Below are 22,186 nucleotides of genomic sequence, written 5' to 3' on the forward strand. Positions count from 1 at the left end.
GAACTAAACTAAACCAAACCAACTGGAAAATAAACTGTGGAGATGTTTGTTCCTTAGATTAGCTGTTAGGTTATTATTTACTTTCAAACAGGATTCAGCTGATTCATCTGCTCTTACAGCAAATTACTGTTATTTTTTGTTAGATCTCTTATTTGATGTGCTCCAGCATGAAGACCTCTTTGAAAAAGAAGCTGTCTTAATATTAATTCCATGTGATAGGCACCAGGAGAACCCCAAGCCAAGAAGTAGTCTGAACATACATCTTACCTGTTTTTTTAGGACTCTTATTCCTAAACATTTTTACTCAGTGGTTCCTGATGGCATTAAATCTTGATACACAAAATCAGTGTGAAAAACATTCAAGAACAAACACATAAACCCTCTGAACCAGAAACAAAGCAGCTGACAATACTGGTTATATATTTTACATATTTATATCATCATTTTTATTATTAAAGTGCATTCATCTGAGAAATCCCAGATGGATAACTCCTCCTATCAGGCAATAACTTCAGCCTCATTGACTTCAAAGACAGTGTTGACTGAAGCAAACCTTCAGGACTTGACCTATGTGGTCATAGTCATGCCATGGATTCTGATAAAATCACTCTTGCACCAAAAAGAAAGCTCAACCACATGGCACATCCCGAGGCATGATGTGTAAAACACCTCTTTGTAACATTTCCCAGCCATTTCACCACAAAGCAGTCAAGGTCTTTGTCCCACAGACATCATCATCCAAGTGATTCAGCCCTAAAACTATTTATACAATCTTCTTTGCACTGAAGTCCAAAGCAGGCTTAGTTCTGGCTCAGATGTGGGCTGTCTGTCCACCATAGGAGGGTTTTCCACCAGGTTAGAGGGACTCCAGCAAGAAGCTTCTACTCATGGTCTCATTTTTCTGGGTCATACACTGAGACCAAGGTTCAGTTCCCAGCTGCACCACAGCTTTCTCATCAAAGCCTGCCTAAAGATGGAGTGAACCCTGTCTGGGCCTGAATCAGCTTCAATCTGGAAGAAAAGACTTTCTTTCAACCCAGGCAATACCAAAACCCAGCACCAAGCATCCAGCTCATGTAGGACATGGAAGGAAAGAAAAACCCTCTAATGGATCCACTTCTTCCATCCTCACTTCCTTACTAAAAAAATCCCACTTGTGCCTTTGTGGGCTCCAACATTTCCAAGACTGTACATTTCTCCTCCTAGTACGCCTATAAAGAAGCAAAATGTCTGGAAATGCTCTGGAAAATGGGAGTACAGAGGTGGTACAGAAGATTTTGAAAAGCATTTAGGTATCTGAACACCTTCAGATCCTCCTTACATCCCTGTCTTTAGGCATCCAGAAGCTTTTTAAGAGTCTGGCTCTAAGTGATGTTGCAAAGCGATTACACGGGGCAAGGAAGAGAGCCCACAGCTTCCATACTGCTGTCTAAAATAACCAGAAAACAACCCCTACTGATTCAAAAATATCTGCACATATTTTCATATATATATAAAAAATGTATTTTTAAGGGCTTGGGAGTGCCTGAAAGACAGTCTGAAACCACACTGCAGACTTTGTCCATCTCGTTCCCAATACAGCAGTGGAGGAATAGATGCAAAACATTGGTACAACAAAAATAATTAATATTCCTGAACCAGCTCCTAGTTTATCAGAAATAAAATCTCATGCTGTTTTCCCAGCACTTCTACCTAAATAAGGAACACGCAGAGCTGTGTTTTTTTCTGGGCCGGCTGTAATTTGCAGGATGATTGAGTAGGCTGAAAGTCAACAGCTACAGTTTGCTCCTGCACCCCATGGTCCTGAGACAAGGCTGTGGGAAAGCAGCTTTCTGGAGCTGACAAACAAAACTGAATGCTAAGCAACGAAATACATGTCTCCACGTGGCTTGAGAAGCAGCCTAACAGCCCATTTGTATCCCAGTTGTTCCCAAAGCACTGTTTCCAGACCCTGGCTTTTCAGATTTTGCGTGGCTGTGATGGTCTAGTGAACATCCATCCCCAGAACCACTTTCTTCATGTCTCTGAAACCATGACTTGGACTTTTTCCAGCTTTCTTACCTCTTTTCTCTCAGGAGCTGCTCACCTCCATCATCACAGACTACATTTTTGCCCTGTTTTCTGCCTTCCATCTTGACTGGTTTGCCTTTTTCCCTACAGATTTGGGAGACACCACACCTCCAGGCTGTAATTCCTAACCTGCATCCATGATTTCTTTCAAACTGTAGGCATTAGCCATGCAGTTGAGTTTCCCCATCACACTCACCACCCCAGAGTGGGCTGAGGCCATCCAAGTGATTTGAGTTGGCAATGGTGCTTTGCAGGAGCACAAGGGCCCATGGCACAGGTCCACAGGAACATGCCACCAGGACAGAAGATGTGCAGGACTGGGCGATTGGGTGCAGCTGACAGAGCATGTGATGGTGATGGAAGGGCAAGGCCAGGATTAGGCACATTCCCTCCACCCTCTGCCCTGTTTGTGCAGCTCTCCTCAGCTTATTAGGGGGAGCAGGCACAGCTTGGGATCAGCCTAAGCATCTGCTAGGATGCGAGGCTGAGGGGATCACTCTGGACATGGGGAAAGGTAAGTAATGTCACTAACGGGGCAGACTTCTGGGGTGGATCCATTCTGATAAAGCACTTGGCATATGACAAGGTGGCACAGAAAATATCACAGCTGGGCAGACAAGCAACACAACACACCCATTTGCACACCACCAGAGTCACTGTGCTGATCAGTTTGGGTTAAGAATGAAGCTGTGTTTCAGAGAAAGTGGTGTTTTATGAGAGCTGAATCACCATCTCCCCTATCTGTGGTAACTGAGACTTAGCTCTAACCTAGGTAATACTCAGACAGGAGGTATGGACAGGTGGAAAGATGAACCAGGGTGATACAGTCCTGAAATCTGTATTTTTTTCTTAACAAAAGTTGGTATTTCTTTTTGTTCCCTCAGACTATTCTTTGCTTTAAGCAGTACTGCAAAGAAACAAGTGGTTCATCACGTGCATAAGGTTAACTTTTGTACATGAAGCTTGAACATCAGTGTCAGGCAGAGAAGATGGTAACATGAATTAAATGTCCCATCAACCAAACTTTGTGTCCTGTACAGGATGCTGGGAGGTTGCACTGCCCCTTTCCTTGGAGCTTTTGAGGCTTTTTGCTGGCACAAAGGATCCCCCTGCTACCTTGTGGTCTCTGTCTTGGTCTGAACTATCACCGGGGAAGGGGTCCCAACCTTTCCCCTGTGGACTGGTCGCACACACTACCCAGTCTCTCTGTGCCTGGAGAATGTGCTTGGATTTCTCATTGATGCTAAATTTGCACATGATGGCATCTGCAGGAAATGCTTTCCACCATCCCCAGTTGGCCGGGAGTCGCTCTTGGCCAGGTTGGGCGCGCTGTGTCAGCGCTCCCTGGCACTAGAGAAACGTGACAGCCCCGAGCATGGCACGGGCAGCGCCTGAGGAATGCCAGCCAGCCCAGCCCAGGAGGAACGCATCTCATTGGCAGTGCGAGTCCCTCATGCTGCCTTCCCAGGGGCTGCCAAATGAAGTTCAAGGTCTCAATGGTAGACACACTGCTCAGCAGCTTAGTTCAAGTCTCTAAGATGAATTGTAGCAGAGGACAACTGTTCAGGCTAAGCTGAACTCTCCTCTCAAAGGCAAAGCTCCTTTGTGTGGGAGAGACAGAGCATCCCAAGTCAGCCCTGGGAAGTACAGACCAATATTCCCTGGGTGACAACTTCAAACAGACTTCTCTGCCCCAAAGTGTGTGTAAGAAGGTCCTATTATAATAAACCACTACAATCCATGCAAAATTCTCCTCTCTTTGCAGGAAGGGTATGCACAAGGGGTTTAGAAGAAGAAATACAGATGGAAGGACATGAGAAGGTTTTGAATGCAGAAGTCCCAGACCTTGTCTGCTTTTTGTCTGACTTCTCTCAGTAGATCTAAGATATACCACTCCCAACAAAGTTTGCTTCCCTTTCACCCAGCGACCACACCATCATGACTGCTACAGAGCAGGAGTAAACCACATTTACCATTCAGCACATCACTTCCAAACTCCCAGAAGTTGCTCAGCTACTAAGACGAGGAAAAGCTTAAGGCAGCCTGGGTTGCCATTCATTTAAAAGACCTTTACTTCTGCTCTCTTTAACTGTATCTTGTTCTTCCTTCTTGTATTCCTTTGCATCGCATCAAGCAACTTGTGTATGCTCTGCCCTTTTATCCACTCTTAAATGTTTGCAGGCAGTCCCCTTACTCAGCATTTGCTCAAACTACAAGTAGTTAAAGTTTCCAAATGTTCTCCATAAACACATCCTTCATCAGGCCCCTTGTCCTTTATATCACTCAACGCTGGTTTCTTGGAGTCAGTCAGACACTGATATATAAAGGATTTAATTTTGCTTTCCTTTTACATCTGGCTAGTACAAGAATAATCCCATTGGAGACGTTGGAACCACTGAAAGTGAGAACAAAAACCTGATCAAGCCAACAGACTTATCTGTGCAACAACTATTCAATGTGGGTTGTCTGCTGGACACGCGTTGCCAAATCTACATATCCCATTCTGGGAGGTGACCACAGTATCGAAGGCCTAAATCTCCTCTCACTGCTACCTCACATCATCCTCTTGTGCAAGGAACTTTGTCTGTGCTGGGTTTAGAAAACAGATGCAGCAAACATGAAAGGAGACATGCAAAAAAATAACCAAATAAACCCCCCTCAAGATCAACAGAGTGAAAAACAGAAATGTCAAATATTAATTGCTGCAGAGACGTGAGGAATGTTAAGGGAAACTGTTTGGGGATTTATGTTCCCAAAAAAAAAGTAAGACAGCTTCCCAAACTATTTCCTTTCAAATCTCTCAGCATTTTCCATAATTTCCCTGTGCATGTGTGGTGCTTTCTGATAACACACAAATCTGCAGGCATAAACTGTTTGGAAATGTTTGTATAGTTTCATCCAAAAAAATGACTATATGTTTGTGTTTTAATTGTCAACAATAGAATGTTGGGCAATAGCCACATGCTTCATGTTGGAGGCACTAAATTTAGGTGGTGCTAACATGACCTCCTCCTTTCTGGTTGGGTCTGTAACTAAAAGAAACCAAATTATCTGCAGGAAGAACCTGCAATCAAGCAGCCCCTGCTCCCAGTGACTGGGGTGCTGGCCCAGACAAACCCACTGAAACCAATAAAGCCATTTCAAATTCATACAAGTGTAACCAGGAGCAGAATCTTCCTGATTTCCAGGCCAGGCATCAGGGTTTTTGCAACTCTGCAATGAAAAAATAAAGCCTTTTGAGGGGGTGGGAGGGAATGACACTTTGCCTCAATCAGTGTTGTTTGAAATGTCTTTCATTTATTATCATTCTTGCTGAAGCTGAACATTAGTTCCACTTTATCAGGAATATAATGCAGCTGCATTTGCTGGATAGGAACACCACCAAAAACATGTTAACCATACAGCCGACAGATATGCCTTGTTTACTCTGATGTGCAAAACCATATGGAAACAATCCTCCTAGGAAATCTCTTCACTTTTCTCTATCTGTATGCAAACAATAACAGGAGAGGCTGGAATGGGATGCCTGCGGAAAAATTAGGTGGGAGGATTGTGCTGCTCTCTCTCCAGTGAGCAGGGGGATAGGGTTAGCCATCACTGGGTGATGATATGTCCCCTGAGTGCAGAGGAGTGCTGGGTCCTAAAGAGTCTCATGCTCCTTTCTGCTTGAACCAGCAGGAGCTTCATTTTGCCCAGGGTTTGCTGAGAAACTGTCCTTGGTTCCTCTAAATGCAGATTCAGCCAGGTTGGGTTGCTCTGGGACAACAATAGGGTTTGCTTGGAAGATGCAGCTATATCCTCAATGCTTTTCCTCTAGGACACTCATCTTGGAGATGATTTTTTTTGTGAAGTGAAGGCTGAAGGCTTGTGGATGGCTCTAAGTCTGTGCATCTGCAACACCATGAGGGCTGAGCCTTGGCATTACTCATGCCAGGGGATGAGCTGCCTGAGGAAACTCACTGCATCTAGAGATGGGTTCCTATGGGCACAGGACTCGGGGGCTGCAACAAGGGAGGCATCCCTAGACAGGCTTTCCCTGAGATCAAGGGAGACCTTTTGGACCCTTTGTCTGATAAAACTCTCCTTACTCTGGTGCTGTGCCCATGGCTTCAACCAACAGCACTGGCAGGGCAGCTGCAGGACAAAGCTGGTGGGAGGACAACTGCACCAGGAGGACAAACCTTGATGGACTTGAGGATCACAGCCCACTTGCTCACAGCCCAAAGAAAACAGCTACGATATCTACCAGGATCTGACTCACCAGAGAGTACAAGTGGAGCCTCCATCCCACCCTCCCCAGGCACAGGCAGGGTTAAATATTAACCACACTGGATCCACTTAGGACACAGTGCTACAAGACAGCCCCCACAGCTATCCCCACACGAAGGGAAGAGCAGAGAGCACTCTAAGGAGCCCTGGAAATATGCAACGAGCTGCCAACATTTGCTGCCAAACACTTTTATCTTTAGACAAAGATAAATTTGTTGCTTACTTAACCAAGCCTTTATGAAACTCACAGCTCTGGGTTTCCAAAATAACAGGAGCAGAGTAGGGCTGGCTGATGTCCTGATGAGCAGCAGATATATACAGGGCAACTAGAAGGTGGCAATGTATCTTGCCAGAAAAATGTCTGGAGAGTAAATCATGTATCATAGAAATAAATAAGAACTTCACCTCCATGGGCCAAAGAACTTATCTTCTCCTGTTTCTGTAGAGTGCAGATGTCTGTTTACTTAAGAGAACAATTAAGATGGAATGTTAATAATGAACAAAAGGATCAGCTACTTAAAAAGAATAATGAAGAACATAAAAATCTTGCAACACAGATGTAATGCAACAGTGGAAGAGGAGGAACATGCCATAAATCCAGAAGAGGATGTCCTCGGCTGTCACGCTGATTGTAACCCAAGGTTGGAGGGATGAAAGATACCAGCCATACAAGGTGCAGCCCCAGTGCAGAGCTGGCTCTGATCCCCATGGTCTGCTCACCAGGGTGCTTTTATTCATGTTACACATGACTGTGATTCAGACAGGTCAATGTCATCTCAGGGTTTTGGTGTGGAGCTCTTGTGTGCATTGGGACCTGCCTCTTCTAAGAGGTCCCATGTCTGTCTGACCAGGCTTTGCCTGTTTACCAGGGCTTTTGTCAAACCTCAGGCTTCCTACAAAACCCAGCTAGACTCCACCCTCATTTTCAGGTCATTTGCTTTTGTTTTTTGCAAAGATAGGTGCTGCAAAACCATTGCAAATACTGACTGGGAAGAGCAACTCCTTTTTTAGCTACAAAATTCACCAGTCTCATTAAATACCATTTTTTTGTAATACTGGAGTTATTATCTGACAAAAATATAGTCCCTGCCTCTGCCACCCGTGCCCCAGGCTGAACCTGTTTGGCCTATGTTATTGTGCTAGTGTAATTCAGTGGAAAAGAGATTGGATTAAACAGGCAGCTCTGGAGGAGTAAATAAAAGGGACATGCTTTAAAGAGTAAACAGTCAAGTCTGAGTATAATGGAGTAACTCCTGGCCATGCTAATCTGAACACAAATGTTTGTCTCTGCAAGAAAGAGAACCCAACAAAACCCAGAGGGGAGCAGACAACGCTCTGGGAGCATCCACAAATCCATACCAGAAACAGTACCAACAAATAAAAGGAGGGAGAGAGAAAAAAATGTATAAATGAGGCAAGATCTCTGTAAGAGCCAGGCTCATGCTGGGGAAGACCCCCAATTTCTGAATGATCCACACAGGTTTCCTAAGACAAGTGTAGAGAAAGCTGGGTAAGCTCTGGGTAATCCCTCACTGATTCCAAAACAAATCTGTTTAGCAGCAGAAATAATATTTTGTTCCTCACTGGCAGCCCTGCAATTCAACCTGGACTGGTAGGTCAAGTCCTTGGGTTCACCTCTCCTTTTCCTTTTATGCTGCTCCAGTGAAGTCAAGAGCATGTTTGAAGGCAGTAATGGGATCTTCCTAGCACAAGGGGATCCTACAAGAGTAGCCAGCAAGCTCTGTCCAGGCCAGCAGCATGATGTGTCTGGGCAAGAGAGGGCTGGGAGGATTAGATGCCCCCTGGCAGCCTCAGCATGCAGATTCCCACTCTGGGAATGATTTGCTGATGGCATAAATCAGCCTAGCTCTAAAGTCAATTGGTAAGGAGAGCTGTGCTCATCTCTGGAGCCCACAGTGTAAGAAAGACCTAGACCTGCTCAAGTGGGTTCAAAGAAGGGCTATGAAGATGACCAGAGGGCTGGAGCACCTCCCCTCTGAGGACACACGGAGAGGGTGGGGTTGTTCAGCCTGGAGAAAAAGAGGTTCTTGGGAGACCTTAGAGCAGCCTTTCAGTACTTAAAGGGGGCCTAGGAAAGATGAAGAGGGACTTTTATCAAGGAGTGTAGTGATATGAAAAGGGCTAATGGTTTCAAACTGCAAGAAGGCAGATTTAGATTAGATGTAAGGAAGAAATTTGTCACTGTGAGGGTGGTGAGGCACTGCAACAAGTTGCTTGGGGTTGTGGAGCTGTTGAGAAGGCAGCTTCCTGGAAGTAATCAAGGCCAGCCTGGATGGGGCTTTGAGAAACTTGGCCTAGTGGAAGTTGTCCCTGCCAATGGCAGGGCAGTTAGAATGGGATGGTCTCTAAAGTCCATTCCAACCTAAACCATTCCATGATTCTATGATTTCTTTTCCTCCACAGGCTCTAACCCCTAGCAAAAAAATCGAGAAGTGGATGATACAAAGCTCACAGCATTCCTCTCCACTCACCAATGCTTTGCATCCCCAGTACTCCTGCAAGAGAAACAGGGCACTCATCTCTCCAGCGCCAAAGCAAGATACAATGTCTTTCTGCAAGCCAGAGTCTGATTCTGATTGTGTTCATACCTGTATAATCCAAGGTGGATCCTGGACTGACTCCATCCATGGGTTGGCCTGCAGAGAGCAAGGAAAAAGACTTTAACATTAATTCTATCTGAATGTATGAGCTGTAAATACCCAAGTGGGTAAAGTATTTGTGGGGTTGCTTTTCAGAGCTGACATGACCTTCCCTAGCACTGAGGCCAGACTGACAGGTCTATAGATTCCCAGATCCTGCCTATGGGAGGCATCACATTTGCCAACCTCTAGTCAAGTGGAACTGCCCCAGTCAGCCAGGACTGCTGATAGATGATGGAAATAGGCTTGGAGATCACCCATGCCAGCTCCCTCAGCACCCACTTGCACTGGCAAGTTCAGTCTCTTGGCTGAGCTCTGCCAGCCAGCTGCACTTCTGGAGCTCAGACACCCAGTACTTCCCCAGTAAGCCTTTGTGCTTCGTTATGGATGCCACCCCTGTCAAAAAAGAGCAGTTTAAAGTGTGAGAAAAGTATGCCTGCCACACACATGCTGCAGGACAGATCTCATGGTTCCAGAGAAACACAGCTGAAGGGCTGTTGCTGGAGGAGGGCTTGCCATCAAGGACACATCCAAACTTCAGCACACAGCATGTGTAAGACAAACGCCAGCCCTTTTCCCCTCACTGTCAGTTCAAATGTCAGTCACATGCAGGCTCCTGTTTTATAGCAAGTCAAACCACCACTCCTGTGAGCTTGACAAAATACTGATCAGACACCAGCCATAGCCACAGAATTCATCTCTGAGTCAAGGTTTCCCAATGCTCAGGAGCATTTGGGCCTGGAGCACTTGTTCAGCCAGTTAGAAACAGTAGTTCTCAGAGTGTCAGACATCTGCTGCTTTGGTTTCTAGTGCCTGATTCAAAGACCTACATGAGCACATGACACTCCTAACATCTTCCCTTTCCCCACCCATTGTCCTGAGATGTTCTCATCAGTTTTAGTACGATGTTTAGAGAAGCTTGAAGAGTCACCTGAGCTTTGCCATTAGTCTATCCTGAAGATGTTCTAGGAGACTACATGTTTCTCTAGACTGTAGGAACTACCCTTTGCCAATCATCCCCCATCTTTACCCCAGCATTAAGGCAAAAGAGAAAGGGAGAGAGAAATGCCACCATGTCTCAGTTATGGGTAAACAACAGATGGGTGGTTTATCCCTCTGCTGCTAAGCCCTCCTGGTGGTGCAGACATTCATCTGAGCTCCATCAGACACAGCATGCCAGCACTTTGTTCCTTACACCTGATGCCATGAGAGCTGAACTATATGATTTCCAGGGCCAGGTCAAAAGTCTTTGTCAAGATCCCACACGTGGATAGGTCCCCTGAGACCCAGAAGTGCTAAGGAGCAAAAGGAAACATTGAAAATGCCAACATTTGCTTTAATTTCTTCTTTTCTATGTATCCCTCTTAGCTGGTAAGTGCTGCACAGCCTCTGTTTTGCAATGTGCAGCAGTAGTGTGTGAACACTAAATAACAACTGTATGGTTTCAGCCAGAAAATAAATCCCATATGTGTCCTTAAGTCTCTCTTTTCTTTTGAAGAATTCATAAAAACATTGGTTCCAGACACTGTTATAATCATGTTTACTTGTCAATGCTTGGAGTGAGCATGTAATTACAGTTCCACTGTAAGACACTTAACATGTAATTCAGTGGCAAAGAGCTGCCACATTATTATAGTCTTCTAAAGCTGGATTTATGCCCTGAAACCTAAATTAGTCCCAACAACTTCTGGTCAGAGGAATATAGTTTAATGCAAATATCACCAAGCACACCAAAGAGAAACTTTCCCTCAGACAAGAATCAACACAAGCAAGTAATTATTTTTTTTCAGGCTTTCTTAGCCACCACAGTTCTTTTGGACTTGTATCTCCCTAGACAGGCAAAGGGTTTGTGTTTGAGTAGGGTGCAAAGGTGGAATTAAAAAGATCAGTGGCAACCAAAGAAATCTTAGGAATCAATTCTGTCCTTGGAGACATGCAAAAACTGGGACACATCTCTTATGGTGGTACCCAGTGATGCAGCTTTGATGTCAGTAGTGAGCTAAAAGATGAAGAAAGTTAGAGGAGTATCTGGGTCTTTGCTCACTTATTCACCCTGATACAGCTACATCTCTAGGATCTGTTGTTAAACCTCTGCCTGTCAAACCATCACCATCAACAACATTAGCTGGGCCCTGCCTTTAACATAATCCTTCCTCAGCATAATACTTAACACTCCTACGGGCCTGTTCATACAAGACACTCAGAGGGCTTTACATGTCCCAACTGCTGAAACAATGCAATGTGCCCAAGAATTTGGTTGGAGGCACAATGGGAGTAGCTGCATTTGCAGTGATAAAGCTATGCACTTGTTTATGGCGACAGTCAAAGCTGCTCAAGGAACAGAGGGAAGACTCCAGCCCTTGGCTGTGCTCATGTTCTGCATGCCCAGTCCCATATTTTGTTAGGAGCCTCAGTTTCCCATTTGTAGAAGGAGCTTTGGACATTTAGTCTTCCCGGGGAACAGGGTGACACCAGCCATGGGACCCATCTAGAGCAAATGACAACAGTGGAATCATCTAGGTCTACTTCACTGCCTTTCAGCAAGTTTGCCTTTCCCTGACTTCTGAAGCTCATTAAAAGACCTTTTGGTACAAATATAAAGCAGCAGTTTTGTTAAAAGGCATAGAGGCCACACCTAGGCTTAGTCCACAAGAGTCATGTGAATGCAGGTACAAAGTCCCCAAAGCTCAGAGGAAGGAGAGCAGAGGAATGCAGCGGGGGGAGCATGTGGGACCCCACGCTGCCAGCAAGCCCAGGTGTGAACCACACAGGCCAGGGGGACTGGGACTGTGAGCCAGTGATGACAGCTCAGGGTCCCCAATACATTAGTTCTTGGGGTCCAACGTGCATCTATGGGAGTCTGAGGTTTGCTGTGGGTTGAAGGGATAAAGAAGCAGGTGCACTGCTAGCCATCCAGCACACCTGCCAGATTCAGGCCTGCTAGAAGTGGGTGTAACCTTAAGGAAATCGTGCAGGCATATGGATGTTAATGCAACATCCTCACCCATGCATGCACACAAACACAGTGGGGAGAGGGAAGAAATGAGAGCATGCATTTGCAGAAGCACAAGAAGAGGCCAGGAAGTGTGATCTGCAATGCAGAATCAGTCACCTGAGAGCCACCATCCATTCCTTGGAAAAAATCTGGCAGTTTAGCTCTCCTCTTAGTGACTCTGTTCCGGGAGAGCACTGATGGGCCACCAGAATAGCCAGGTTTATAAGATGGTTACATTGTGCCATCTTCTGGTTAAAGGCTGTGAACTCCTTCTCCAGAAGTCCTGCATAACTCCAGCACAACACAAAAGCTTTTTTCTTATGCCGTCAAGTGAGATCTGGAGATGTCTGAGCAGCTCAGCTATTGTGCAACAGCATTACCTGTGGAAATGAGGGTCATGGGGATGCAGGAGCTGCCAAGCAGGGCCCTGTTTTGCCAAGCCTGCTGTTCCTGCCTCCAGGAGAAATGATGCTTCAGCATTTCTCTTCGATGTGACACTGAGATACTCCTCTATCCATCTGGCCAGCTGTGTGGCTATGAACCACATGTAGGTGATGAGCAAAGCCACAGGAAAGTGAAGAAGAGAGTAGACTCCACAGAGTCCTCAGAGATGAAACATGTTCATCTCTCTACAAAGGAAGATCATAAATATCTATAAATGCATGAGGACACATGTTCAGAGCAGCTGCCAATTACTCATCTGGATCATGAATATGGGGAACTGGATGTTCCCAACCCACCCTTTGCTGCAGGAAAATGAAGATACACGATTGCAAAGGGATATGCGATCTTGGAAAGAGCTCTCTGTGGAGAAATAACTGCTCTGAATTTGCAAGCCTAGATTTCAGACAAAAAAAAAATAATTAACTGACAAATCCTCTTGTTTTTCAGCAGTATGGTTTATAATTCAAGTTTCAAAACATGGCCTTTGAAAGCAGAGCAATTTCCAGCACTGCCACGTCACTGCCACATCACACCCAACTCTGAACTCACTTGCACCAGCCTGGCTCACTGGATTTCAACAGCAACATTTCTCCAGCTAGCAGGATCGTTTCACATAAGTAGGTGTGAAGGGTGATGAGTTCAAAAGGATCTAATTAGGCACAGATTAGAGGGACAAATTAGAAACAGCTACTTCACTAAATACTAGTTAAGCAAACACAGCTTCAGGGAGAATATGTGCTAGGGATTGTCAGCAGCAGTACTGGTGTGCTGGATGAATTGTGCTCACAGCGGTCCCCAGCAGCAAGCTGGCATGTAATGATGTTGCTACAGGAAACAGTGTGAAAGGATGAAATCATCTCATGTTCCAAGGAAGGGAAAATAGCTGCATTTCAGACACTGCAGAGTATGGGACCTGCAAGCTGTGAGCATTTGCTGTGCTAGTAATATCTAATTATTTGGCTGTAGTGAGCTCTGCAAATGTGGTTAGCCTCAAAATGTCTTTTTATAGTGGCCTAAAATTTTGAGCAAATCAGGATCCTTGTGGAAGCAGGCTGATGGTGTTACACACACATATTTGCCAGCACTGGGCTACTGTTTTGTTCTTAGGTTAACTAAAGTGAGAGAAGCAAAGGTGGAGTGTTTTACAAGCGTTAGATGACTTCAGCCTAGCTTGCCCACTTATAATCTGCCTGCATTTCCTAACATGCCGAGTGCCTTCTTGCACAAGTCTGTTGTCAGAAGGAGACACAGGAACTTGTCCAGATTTTGAAGTCATTCAGTAGGGCTGCACCCTCAGTGATCTGCCACATGAGCAATCAAGAGCTTGGACTGCTCCATGCTGTAGTCCAGTGGTGTATGATGCCCATGCACATTACATTAAGAGCAGGGATGTGCTTGCTGAGGCTAAGCTTGGGCCTGCATTAGGATCACCAACAACAGAAGAAGGCTTTTGTCAGATGCTCAGGTGGGTTGAAATGAAAGCATGTAACTACAACTGAAGCACATAACCTCCTCCTGAGAAGACATATGCTTTGCTAGCATCTGACCACTGCTGTTTAGTTATCTCCCAAGTCCCTCTCTACAGTTGATTGCATCACTGCTTTGAACATATTAGCAGTAATACATGAAGTCCTTTTCCCACCTGCAAGCATACCAAAAATCAGTCCTCCAGCTTTTAAACCTTGCAGCATTTTTCTTCTGATCATTTCTGTGCCTACATTTCTTAGACTGATCTGCTGATTTATGTGAGAAACAGTTAGTTTACCTTGGTGGAGAAACAAAACCACCGGAGTGCAACAAGGAAAGGCGACTGAAGACACAAGGGTCATGTCCTTGTCGAAATGTTCTTCTCACTTCAGAAACAACAGTCTGCACTCAAACTGATAAGTGGGAACAGAGATTAAGCCAAAATAAAGCTCTTTATCTTAAAAAAAAATAAAAATCAGCTTCCTAAAGCCAACCTGCATCTGATCTGTGTGAACAGCAAGAGAATGTGCAAGAAAGCTGAGCTATTTCTTAAAATAATATTACTGTAGGGCCCAACAAAAAGTTAACTCTGCTCATGGGAGAAAATTTGTTTACAACCATCACTGACACTATGCCCATGAGAGGTCAGATGGAAAGCAGATCACTAACCCTCCTGTGTTGGCTTGCACGTTGAGATACATAGGCAACAGTGCTGCAGGGAGATACCTTGGCCAGACATCAAACACCAAATGGTTCTCATTGTCTGTGAACTTCCCTTTAGAAGCAACAGGACTCCTCCCAGTATGTAAGGTTAGGGGCCTTTGGTTAAAAACAGTGTATTAGATTGACTTCACCAACTCCACTGAGGCAAGAAGGACGATTCCCACTGTGTGGCACTGAGTAAGGGGCTCCATTTTAAACTCTGGCCCTGCAAGAGTTTTCTTGGATCCCCTGTGTGCACAGGCTCCACCTTTGTCTTTTAGCTAACCAATCAGGAAAATAAAGGGAGAGCATGTCATTAAACCTCCAGGATCTCTATGACTTCTGCACGTGAGAGGCCATCCAGCTGCTGCCACAGGCCACCACCCTTTGGCCAGCTTGAGTTTTGTTCTTCAGGCTAGCAACAAACTGGCCTGACTGTGGGTTTTGCCTACTAAATATGCTAGAAACTGAAGCATCCAGCTACAGTTTCACACAGGCTCTGAAGGGCTTTTAGGGTGCTTCTTACACAAGCCTGAAAGAGGGCTGTGGCAGATGTGAACTGACTCATTCACTCCAGGTTTAAAGCAGTGTTAGGTCCAAGTGAATGGTGCTGCAGATGTATCATGACACACCTGAAGGAAATGTTATTATTCACATGGCAGTGGAAAAACGGTCATCTCCACATGGTAAGGATGGGGCTATGGATGTGCCCAAAGGGCTGGCAGTCCATACAATCATAGAATGTTCTAGGTTGAAAAGGACTTTTAAAGTTAATCTAGTCCAACTCCTCTGCAGGGATCACATTGCTCAGAGCCTTGTCTAATCTGACCCTGAATTTTTTCAATGCAATGTCACGGGAGCCCAGTCCATCAGTGAGCTCAAACCAAGAAAAGCTTGTGGCTTTGCCAAGTATTTTGCAGAAGGGGGAGAAAGTCTTCTCCTGGGACAGTGTTTCCCAGCAGGGCAGAGAAGAAATTACATTTCAGACATACCCATCCTGTCTAGGCACCTTCTGGATCTGGATCTACCAGCGTTATCCCCCACTAAAGCTCATGTCCAACTGGTACTGGTGCTGGAAGAAGTACAGCCACATCATAAAACCATCCACAGAGGCAAGGCACTAATGAAGCAGAGCATGCATTGGGAAAGCCTTTTCTGACTTGCAGAGAGTCTCTCAACACTCTTTCAATCATATGACACATTCAGCAGTAATGCAGCCTGAACTGTTGCTCCTCAGGGGTCTGTCTGCCAAGAAAAATGAGGAATGACTCATGTGGTGGCATTCAGAGCAGAGAAGGCAGGACCAGGAGATGACTAATGATTCAAAAGCACAGAAGTTTACATCCAAAGGAGGATGAGCCAGTCCTATGCATGATGCAGGAAAAGGGCCTTGCAGAACATCAGGGTAATGTAACAGGGCAATGGGTAAGTGAAGAAATGCATCCCTGTCCTAAAGTAGAGAGAGCACTGACATGAAAAGGCAAATGATCCACCACAGACTAGGAGGCTTAGAGGATATATGTGGTGCAAAGCTAAAGCAGATAATTACAAAACAAATGAGGGCTGTTTGGTGGTCACCTGAAATGGGGTTTGGAGGTTTCTGCTGAATTTCTTCCTAAATCACAGGAAAGACTCAGTGGAGACATACAAGAAAAGGGTGGGAGATGCTCTCAATGAAGCCTTGAAAGTGGGCTGCATAAGGTGCAGAATACATCCCCTTTGCTTCTCCAGATACTTGCTTTACATAGATGACTTCGGCCAGAACAACCACCCATTCACAGAGCTCAGGGGGCCTGTCTTCTGCACTTCTTCCTGCTTAACACATCACATGGAAAAAAGTTGCATCTCTTTTCCCATCCCCTGTCCAAAGGAGAGAGTCAAGCAGTGCAAGGTGGGAAACTTCTACAAAACTGCTGGCTCCTTATGACACCTCTGCTCCTCTGTTTTCTTGCATATCTTCCTCCATAAAAGTCCCATCCTCCTACACATAGTAGCCTCCTCCAACCCAGCCTGGGTCTCTCACTAGAGGCAGCAGCACCTCAGAAGTCAGGAAGGACCATGTGAATTTTAGAGGAAAACAGGTAAGTTCTGAAGAAATCATACCCAAAGGGGCAGTTTTGCCTTGAAACTAATGTAATATATTTGCTTGGGCTTATGTGACACTTGACACTGCCAAAAGGAGTGCGGAGCGGGAAAATAAAACACTCTCCACTCCTCTGCTCACTGCCAGCTCCGACCATGTCCAATTGCTAAACCAGAGACAGCTCACCAGCTATGGGGCACTGGGTCAGGCTCAGCCTCTCTGCTGCTGGTGGGCATCAGGAAAAGCAAGAGGTCATTCAGCAGCCCCGGGGACCAAGTGTGGCACCGAGGGCAGCACTCGGCTCAGGTCTGTCATGCAGAGGCTGAGGCTGGCTCCTGGCGTAACTGAAGCATGGATGTGGTTTGGATTTGGCGGGAGGAGGAGGGCTTGCTGTGCCTTTGCATCAGGGCCAGCTGCTGAGATGATGCCTGGATCCAGACACTGATTAGAAATGATCCCAGATGGAGCAAGGCAAAGGCAAGAGGGGGTGAAGTGAATGATGGATTAACCCATTTTGAGTCACACTCTCCCTATAAAGAGCAGGTTACTTTCTGCTCTAATGGTGAGTTATGCTAAGAGGCATTGCTGAGACAGAGCCAGGGTGAGATTTATTTCTCAAACCCCTTTAAACATTTCAACACCCTGTGGCTGTGCAACCAGTAAACCTGTGAAACCACATGCCTCACAGTTCCTACCCTCTCTCCACTCCTCACTCCTGGTTGTTTCACTCCCTCCTTGCTGCAAGCCAGATTGCTTGTCAAAATCAAAAATTAAGCCGTGGGAGGCACACACTTGGCTTTCCCCCATGCCCATCTGGTATGGCCATGATCCTGCCTTGGGATGGTGGGACTTCTCACAAGCACACCATCAGAGCTAAAAGACCCCATGGCCTCTGTTTTAACTTTAAGATCCAAGGCAATATGGATGCCAGGAAGCATCACAGTGTGAGTTGCTCCCTGGAAATCTTGTTGAAAATCTTGAAATCTTACCCTTCCAAGCTGCCCTTTACTCAAAAAGCATCTTCTCCCCACTTCCAAAAAACACAGCATTCAGCACCCATCAAGGCAAGGAATCCTTGGCAAGACAGGTGAACATTTCAGGCTCCTCCTTCACAAGCATCTCCTGTACCTTCATAGAATGGGTTGAGTTGGACAATTCCAATTGCCCTGCCATGGGCAAGGACACTTACCACTAGATTAGGTTGCTCAAAGTCCTATCCAACCTGGGCTGAAATACTTCCAGAGAGGGGGAACTGCATGGCAGACTCTGCTTGACACACTGTCTGGTAAATGCTGTGCTTCATTATCCTGCTCTTTCTACCATCATAATATTTTAGCACCATTTAGAACAATTTCATCCAAAGATGTCAAAGTACTTTACAAGGTTTAGTTAATTAAGCCACTGAAGTATTATTACATCTTTCTTATGGAAGAGAAAGCCAAGCAAAGATGTTAAATGAATTGCCAAAAGTAATATGAGCCAGTAGCTATGTTGGGAAAAGAACCCAGGAGTTCTGACTCTTAACCCATGGCTGTAAACCATTTCTCTCTTCAAAACACAAATTAAGCAAGCAGAAGGATGGCAGCACAGCTTTTCCATTTACTCAGGCTTCCTTATAATTAGGACAGCAAGAAATAATTTGGTTCATCATCTCAGAATTTGGTATGTTTGTTTTAAATGGACTGCAAAAAGGTTGGGGGTGGTGGGGGGTGTGTCTCTGCTCTCCCAGATTCTCACACTATGGTCATATTTGTAGCTGTTGTGCTAGCAGGAGTTATGGGTTTGCTCCAGAAATGAGCTTTGTGTTATCTAAGAGGTCAGAGCAAATGACTGAAACATCACTTCAAGACAGTCTGACAAATCTGTGAGATCTTCCTGCTAACTAAGCCATTAATAAAAAACCAAAACCCTCCAAAAACCTCAGAAGTCACCATTTGTTCTACTACTAAAGAGCCACAAAAGGGAAAATGAAGGTGATTTGTCTTGCAGAAAAGCACTTCTATTCCTCCAACCCATCCCAGGATCTGCAAGTGGAAGAGCTCCAAGTCTAAGCACAGCAACAGCAAGGGCATTTCCACAAAGAGGCCAAGGAATTTGAAAGAGGAAGGAGTAACCAGGACCCCAATGAGCCATTTGCCTGTATCCTGCTGTCCAGAAGTTTTATAAATTATGGAGGAAAAAATGGTGTGTGTAACTGAAAGCTGCCCCTAGGCACCAATAATTTGTCTGACCTGCATATAGAGGACCAATCTGCTCAGCTATAACTAGCCTTGGCAGCCTTGTGCAGGTCGTATTTTTACATGGATGAACTGTTATTCAACAATTTCCTCCACTGTGCTAGCAACACAAACAGGCTTTTCTTTGCAAGCAGATATGTGTGCCTTCTTTTTTCCAGCTATTTCTTTTCTTACACACGTGGTGCATGTGGCCATTTGTAGAAGAAAAACACCCAGACCCCTTGTTCTTTCCTGCTAGCAGAATTGCTCTGAGCCCTGTTGCAGTTTTGTGGGGCAGATATGGAGGTTTGCTCAGGTTTGTATTCCCTTGCTTTAGAAGGCAGCAGCATCACCATTCCACACACACAACCCCTCCCAATTTCCCCAAGTCCTGTTCCTATCTTTCCTTAACATTTGCCTGTAGTATCATGTTTTATTACACAAGGAACTTATGCTCATAGTGACAGCTAGAATTTACAGTTGCAAAATTCCTGTTGCTTCTGCAGTAATTCTCAGAAATTAGACATCCAGGAGAAATCACTGTGAGGAAGAGGGGAGAGCTGGGAAGGCTGTGCCATGCACCCCTGCCGAGGCTTGCCGGATCTGACTCCGTGTGTCCAACCCTGGGATGAGCTCCCTCAGCCTCTCCTCCAACCCTAGTCCTTGGGAGTCATTTGGAACGCTTTACAAATACTCTTTTTTTCTTGCCTCAACCATATCCATTTGGAGAATGAAAGAAACTGCTGTTCCTTGCAAAATCTATCTGGTTGACAGCTTTCAACTAGCCAAAGCATGGTGTGATGGCAGAAATAAACATCCTCTGCAAGCTCCTTTTCGTATTTAGGTTTTGAACATGACTATGTTTCTCCCTGACCAGCACACCAGCTCTGTGAGGTGGTTCCAGCAGACACTGCTCTTGATCTGTACCCCAGCACAGGAACAGGGATAATGCTTTTTGCAAAACTCAGCTGTTGTGAAGGGTTTTAAGCAGTTTGTTAAATCTTCTCTCTAAGGATGACAGTCACAGAATCACCAAGGTTGGAAGAGACCTCAAAGATGATCAAGTCCAACCTGTCTGGACCACAGACCTCATGACTACTAAACCATGGCATCAAGTGCCACATCCACTCCCCTCTTGAACACCTCCAGGGATGGTGACTCCACCACCTGCCTGGGCAGCACATTCCAATGGCTAACAACTCTCTCTGGGAAGAACTTTCTCCTCACCTCCAGCCTAAACTTCCCCTGGCGCAGCTTGAGACTGTGTCCTCTTGTTCTGGTGCTGGGTGCCTGGGAGAAGAGACCAACCACCACCTGGCTACAACCTCCCTTCAGGTAGTTGTAGAGAGCAATAAGGTCTCCCCTGAGCCTCCTCTTCTCCAGGCTGAACAACCCCAGCTCCCTCAGCCTCTCCTCATAGGGCTGTGCTCGAGGCCTCTCCCCAGCCTCGTTGCCCTTCTCTGGACACGTTCAAGAGTCTCAATGTCCTTCTTAAACTGAGGGTCCCAGAACTGGACACAGTACTCCAGGTGTGGCCTAGCCAGTGCTGAGGTGAAAGGTTTGGGTTAGCTGAATGGATTTTTAGTGTTTTAGAGGAAAGGGGGGTTGGGTTTGCCAGTCAGCTGCAGGGGATTTCTGAAAAGGAGGACTTTCACAGCAGTGAATGTCACTTCTCACAGGAAGGCCTTTTCCCATGGCAAGACTTGCACAGTTGGAAGCTGAACAGAGTAAACCTACAGGCTGACTAAACACAAATGGGCTTTTTACAAGGTGTGTGTCAGATTTGTTCACACTGGTCCACAAAGTCCTGGCTACCCTCATGAGGACAAAGGGTTTGAAAGAAGATAGAACCTCAAACCTCAAAGTACAAAGGAGACCACAAGTGCACTAACTGCATTTCTCCTTTGGTTTTGGTCCTGTTCAGTTGGACCCTACCCATTGTACAGTTTCCTGGCCTGGCTCTATATAAATGACAACTTTATAAAGTTCAATTGCTCTTTTTCTAACTTGGAATTTTTATTTTATATATATATATATTTGGTCACAGAAAGTTCAGTATTAGGCATAATTACTTTTTGGCATGCTATATAAATATGCATTTTGTTAAATTTATTTGCTCTGTGTAAAGACCTAAAAGGAATAAAGTTCTGCTATTCACCATTGTCAAAGCAATACCCCAGTCTCCCAATCAAATCTGCTACTGCAAAAGTAGAAAAATTAATAACTCTGCTGTAATTAACTTGCTTGTAGCCACTGCTTTGATACCATGAAACAGAGGTTTTCTGTGCTGCACAAGGACTTGGCTGGTACCAGTTTCCCTAAGTCCTAAAGTCATGTTCTCTATGGCACAGCATTTTCTCCCAAGGGGCATCAGAAGGTGCACAGGCTACAGAGGGTTAGATCTTGATGTTGTTAGAGACAGGGCACAAACGTCCCAATGTTAGGCTAAAGGTGCAAGAATGCAGAACTGGAGGCTGCCTCACTGCACACCTCCACCACTCCTCTGTGCTGAAGGAAGTGCCCTTAAAAAAAATAAATCCAGCATACTGTTGGAATCATAGATTCATAGAATGGTTTGGCTTCAGAGGGACCTTAAAAATCATCTAGTTCTCATCCCCCTGCCACGGGCAAGGACATCTCCCACCAGCCCAGGTTTACCCAGGGAGGTGGTGGAGTCACCGTCCCTGGAGGTGTTCAAAAAGGGATGGGATGTGGCACTAGGTGCCATGGTTTAGTAGTCACGAGGTGTTGGGTGATAGGTTGGACTTGATGATCCCTGAGGTCTTTTCCAACCTTATTGATTCTATGATTTTCTTTTCCAACTACAAACTGCCCAAAACTGCAGCCACATCACACACACACATATCCACACCAACGCTTCTCACAGCAAACTGAAAGCACCTCAAACTGACAGCTGAGTTTAGGAAAAACATCAGAGTCACCACTGTTCAGCTACCTTGAACTTCATGGCAGTAGCACGTTTTGCAGTCAGTTTTATCCTGACACACTCAATGCTGGTACTTTGAACTCTGGGCAGAAGGTTGGACTAAATGATCTCCAGAGATCCCACAGCCTCTGTTTCTCACTAGTTATGTGCAGGTTCTTTTGCCACCAGTAGAACCTCAGCATTACAGTAATGAATTTTTAAAAACCTGCCTCAGAGGGATCACTGCAGACAAATAAAAACATATTTTCATGCTAATGTTTATGCTTGGGAGCATTAACAAAGCAAACCAAAGCTAAAACCTACTCGTTCTCACAATTGAACTGACTCTTCATT

This window comes from Dryobates pubescens, chromosome 23 (assembly GCF_014839835.1).
Source record: "Dryobates pubescens isolate bDryPub1 chromosome 23, bDryPub1.pri, whole genome shotgun sequence".
NCBI lineage: Eukaryota > Metazoa > Chordata > Aves > Piciformes > Picidae > Dryobates > Dryobates pubescens.